This window comes from Tyto alba, unplaced genomic scaffold (assembly GCF_018691265.1).
Source record: "Tyto alba isolate M040663 unplaced genomic scaffold, T.alba_DEE_v4.0 Super-Scaffold_22, whole genome shotgun sequence".
NCBI lineage: Eukaryota > Metazoa > Chordata > Aves > Strigiformes > Tytonidae > Tyto > Tyto alba.
This window is the reverse complement of record NW_024881296.1, coordinates 19,709,660-19,715,659: the sequence shown is the minus strand read 5'-3', so window position 1 is coordinate 19,715,659 and position 6,000 is coordinate 19,709,660.

The window sequence follows — 6,000 nt, the reverse complement described above, 5'->3', positions numbered from 1 at the left end:
ACCAGACTATGGAACTGGAGACAAAACCTGCATATGGCAGGATATGAAGAAAGTCAGGTTGGCAGAAACTATAAAAGAGTGACAAGGTAAGAGACTAGAGAGGGATCAGACTGCCAAAGAGGAAAGGGCAGAGCCTAGCAAGGATACAGACGCTAGGGATTTGGGGAAAATCAGCAAAGCAGGGTTAAATAGGATTCTACCTGGACCCTCTTGGGTCTTCCTGGCATGAAGGCAGGAGAGATGAGGGCGCGGCTGAAAGATGTGAGGTGCCACAGGGGTAGCTGGTGAGGTTAGCTGCAGGGCAGAAGGAGTAGCAGGATGAGTACGGTGGAGACAACCTGCTGCTCCAGTGGGGGCCTGTGGTCCCCAGCAGTATCCAGACGGCCAGCCCAGGGCACTGGGGCAAGCTGGGGCAGCAGTGGTGGGGATGGGAACTGGCAGAAAACCTGGCGTGTGGGAACAGGGGCAGCGAGAAGAGGTCTGCCTTGTAACCAGAATTGCTCCTACAACATACGTACAAAGCAAAGCTATTTTGTCTTAAGTGGCTTAAATTTTCACTGTCCAAAAGAGGAACACAATCTGTTCTGACCTGTTTGGTATGTTTCAGGTTAGCGTAAAAATGTATTAATCTTATATGCATGAAACATAAAGGATTAGCATAATTAAACACCAAAGGTTCAACTTTCCATGACATAGCCGTCTGTATTTCTGTTCCAGATTTGAAAGGAAATAATAATAAAAAAATCACTCTTTATTTTAAACCAGTTTGTTTTCCCTCAAAGGATTTCCTTCAGAATAAGCTGTGCTGACCCATCTGCCAACAGATCTCTGTGGCCTGAACTGGATTAACTTTCTACCTGCCATTATGCCAACATTTACTAACTCTCCTAGAAATTTTTTAAAACAGTTAGAAAGGAAATGGCAAGTAGGAAATTTCCGAGCTCTTATATCCTGGATGAACAGATTTTGAGGGGAGTTTGATGGAAAATGGACAGCAGACACAGCTTCTCTATCAACATGGGGTTTTCCTTCCTTGGCTTTTAGTTCAGTACAAACTTTCTTAAATGTTAGTTACCATTAGTTCTATTTTTAAAGGTCCAAACTACAGGTGTACACTCCTAATAGCTGAATGATTAATTATAAGTAAAATAAATAGTACACAAGCTCTGACATGGCAATCAGGTCATGGCAACACAGATTGATATGGACTGAAAACCCTTCAGCCTGACACAAAAGAGACTTCATTAATGAGTGCGACAAGAAGGGTTGTGATGGAAGTGAATTGGAGCCAGGCTGCTAGTCTCTGTTTCGCAGAAATCTGAAGTAGCTTGTCAGACGGAGACCGCTAGGAGACAGTATGATCATAACACTACTTTGAAGACAACTCTAAGGAAAAAAAATCTCATAGAATGATCCCTTTCAACTCTTGGATTATTGCTTATATATACTACGTGCAAAGCAGCTGTATGAGAGCTCACACCACCATGGGTTGACGAACTTTACTTACCCTGAGGAAAACTGTATTTTTCAGAGTTGGTCCTACCAGGGGTGTATGCTCCAGCACAGAGTACAGCATCTATGCCACCATGCCACAGAGGTCTTGTTCTGAAATGCAGGGAAAGTGCAAATGAAAACATAAAATGTCTGTACAGTCATTTTCCCAGGGTCACAAACAATTGCTTTGCTTGACATGAAGACTTAATGTAGTACCTCAAATCCAGAGAAAGAAAAGAAATGTAGGCTACACAGCAGTATTGCTGGAATCTGTCTCTGAAAAAAGTTCCTGATTCTGTTTTTGCTTTTCAGTAATGGCTTTGACTAATTTATTGTAGCTTTTAAAATTATTTATTTGCTTATGATAGCAGTGAATATACCACAACAGGGAGGAAAACCAGCCGTGTGTTGCATGAGTCGTATTGTCCTTGGCTGGTGGAGGAGGAGCAAGGCTGAGCTGGCGGTGGCCCTGACGTCCCCATCTGTGTGGGGTCCAGCCCTCCTGCCCCACTTCCCTCCTCCCTGCCTGCCCTTCTTCTCCAGGGAGCGAAATGCAGCACCTCAGCCTGACCAAACCATCCTGTGTTGCCCCACGAAGCTGGCTCCATTGCTACCTGGCTCCCAGTGAGACCACATCTACCATTTCAAAGAGCAGCTGTGTTGGTGCTGCAGTTTAAGCTTGCAATTAAATTGTGGGTTGAGGTCTTTTATGAAAAATGCCATAGGATTATGAATGATCACGGGCAATCAGAACAGGACATCTCTAGCACAAGAGGACAGCTGCTGCTTGTTGGTATGTCAGGGAAATCATTCTAGTACTTATCAGCCATGATTCCATTTAACTGTTGTGGTTTAATGAGATCATAGCTCCACAGGCAGGAGTCTTAGTGATATGTAGATACTCAAGAATGTGGATAGGCACCCAAAATAAATGCTCACACCCCTGGATTCACAGCTCCCAGAGAAAGCTGTGAAAATTTGGTGCTAAAGTTCTTTTTAAAATTCCCCAAGAATCAAAGCTTTACAAGTAAGTACAACCCAATTTCCACTAATATCAAAGAGCATCAAGCTGCCAACTACCTTTGATGATCTGGTCCTAACTGTTTTATGATATGGGGCCACAGCATAAGATGAAACCAGACTCTAGACTTGTGCTGTTTTGTGTTTACTTCAGCAGTGACCAGCTCTTTTACTGGTGTACATAGGGGTGCTAACAGGCAAACTCCAGAGTGATTTACATAAGGCCAGATGTTATGGAGACCACAGATTGACTGGTACACCATTCTTGTATTCATAAATTTTTGTCATAAAATTCATAAAATTTGAAGAATTTGAAATATTCACTCTCTATAACATATGCACTTGAAGAGGAACATCTAAAACTCTCTCTTTCCTCCCCTCCCCCCTCCCCCCCCCAAATGTACCAAGAGAATTGAAACTAACAAGTTACTACTTTGCAGCTGGCATTAATGAATCTACACCCAGTATGACTTCTACAAGCCAAGGAGCTCTTCCATAATGCACAAAACCTTGGAAATAAGGTTACGGTTGAATAGGGACACTCTGAAATAAAAACACAAGCAGCTCTGCAAGAACATGGTCTGTTCTAGGGATACTAGTTAGCAAATGAGAGCTGCAACCAGAGTAAAATGCCTGAGTAGACTGAAGCAAGCATGAGACATGACACAAACGCCATCGGGCTCTGGCTGTCCCAGGGGACAAAATGTGATTTGTTAACACCTGCAGTAGCTGCTTGTGGGAGAAATATATCAATGAATATTACTTATATGGAAAGTCAGCAGAAATCCTGTCTCAGCAAAATCATTTGAGAATAGGGTTTATCATAAGCCACTGATGTTACCCACTATCATACCATATCAAGACTTTGAAAGACATGAGTTCTTTTTCTTTAGAACCACTACAGCGGACATACCTGATGGGTTGATGGCCTCGCTAAGTGGAGGGAAGAATTCATGTGCCTGTTTTGTCAGGAATGCATTAAGTAATTATTTGCACTTGTTCATTCTGGAAGAGAGAATTTGTTTGCATGCAAGCAATAATAAATTAGGCATTTTAAATATTTGATCCTCTGCTGTCAGAAAATTGTCAATACAAAAGCAGTTTACAGTAGTTAAGGCTTGTAATAGAAATTCAAGCCCTTTGTGGCAAAGGCCTTAGATTTAAGGATCTCACCTTTTTCTGTAGTGGAAGAATAAGCAAGAACATTGTCTCTTTAGGTGAATCTATACACTTGATAAAAAACTTTATAGGTTTTTCAACTGGCTATTAGATTTAGGATGAACTTATTTAAACACTGTTATTCTTCCCCTTATTCTTAGCTGAAATGCTGGGTTTTGCTAATACATATATCTGGTTAATGGGGTCACTGCAATATTGAAAGAATAATTGTCAGAAACAGGGTAAATTTTTTTCTCTGTGGTTTACTGCTACCATTACTGTTTTGAGATGTATATCAAACAAAGTTACCTAAACTGTCTCTGAGAACCTCATTGCAATGTGATAGATTCCTACAATCTAGATGAAAGAACAGGTTGCCTTGTGGTCCTAACACACTGCTCTGCTTCCCCACCCCAATTCAATAGACATTTTGCTTTAGTTGCTGAATAAAATGTTACAGTTGTGCTGCTTCACCTTCATCACAGTGCTGTGACTGTAAGTAATTCAAGCAGACTTTCTATATTTTTCAAAAATTTCCCAGGGCAAGAATAATTATGCAGGTTATAGTCATAGTTTCTACAAAACACGTTATAGTAACCATTATGAAGAGAGTATCCATGTAAAACTGGATGAAGAGACAAGTACACAAGACTTGATTGAGTCCTGCAGTAAAAACTTACATAATGTTTCTTCTGGAATGCAGTTATGTAAAAATGACTTCTGATTTCCGACTGAATAGCTCCTTACAATATTCAGTCACATCTGCTTAGTTTGACAGAAATTACTTTTATTGCCTCTTACCCTTGAGATACAGTACGTACCAATGCAATTTAAAAACCTCCTTTCAGTGTAGAACCACATCTCACAGCCAGAAAGACACAAAGACTCCAGCAAACCCTTTCAGACCATCACGGCTCTCCTCTCCTCCCAGGCGGTCACACAAGCTATAAAGATGGTCTTTCTCTAAATTTCTTTTTTTGTTGTACAACTTGTAATTTATTGCAAGTATCCAGAGAGGTAAATTGACAGGCAGCTGCATATTAGGGTGATATTTCTCTCCTGACAACACTAGATGGATTCAGGCATAGGAAACAATGTGGTATCATGAGGTATTTTTGCTGAATATGATGCTTTCAATTGAGCACCTTCAAGACTGCTTCAGCTTTAAGTCTGAATTTGCCACATATAACAAGAATTTGACATTGACCCTTCACCAGCAGGTAATACATTTTTTATCTTTTAATAACATACAGCAGTGCTGTGCTGTGATTTTAGGAAGCTTTTTGAGTAAACAAATCATATTCATCGCCTAGAGACCAACATACCTTCACAGAGTCTATAAAGATGAGAGATAAGCTGAGCGATAGGCTTGGAAAAGTTTTCAGCCAGCTAACAGAATATTTTTTTTTTGAGTTTGTTGCAGCATCAGTTGGAAAATAATATTTAAAATTATATATTTTTAAGGTACAGTTGCTTTGAATTGATTTCTCAGTATTGTGATCCAAATGTACTGAGGGTTTCAAACTGCATCTTTAGCCCAGTTTCTCAGAAAAACAAATTTTATGTGCTCATATAGTCCAGCTGCCTATGCCAAGCAAATTGTTTTTGAACTTAAACTTCAATTTACAATCTCACTTACATTTCACATCACGCTAAACACTATCCTCGCCAAATTCTGATTCATTCTTTGGTCAGTTAGAATGAGAAAAGCAGACGTATTTGTACTATCACACCCCCTAGCCCATGGCAGAAATACTGAGATATGGATAGTGTTTGGTCTGGTCTGGGCAGAAATGAGTGAGGGTGGGGAAAGTCAGTATTACAGTGAAATAAAGCTATCAGACAGTGATGCTTTTAAACAGAAAATGAAGACCACAGTGGTAAAATTGGGGAATTTTGTTCAAAAGGTATTGTTGAAATAGGTTTCCAGGGATAATCGGCATTGCAGTGTGAAACCAACTAAGGCATCAAATGCTGCACGTACCTCTGGGTCCTCCCAGCAGAGAGCAGCACAGACTTTCCTCCAGATCCAATTTTGGATGACAGCTGCCACTTACAGGGAACTTCGGTTGGCATCTGGTGGTAGGAATGAAATGTGTCCAGCACAGTGGGACAACAAAAATTTAATTAACTGTGGGGCTAGGTTGGGAAATTAGCTGGCTGAGGGGAAGCATCAAAATTTGTCTGAAGCTTGAGGAATAACCTCAGTGAAATATTTTAGAACATAGAGGGGCGACATGAGCATACTGACCAACTAAGAAGGGTTTCCAAGTATGTATTTGGAGAGTGAAGGTAGAAGGACACACACAACATTGAAGAACTGAGAAC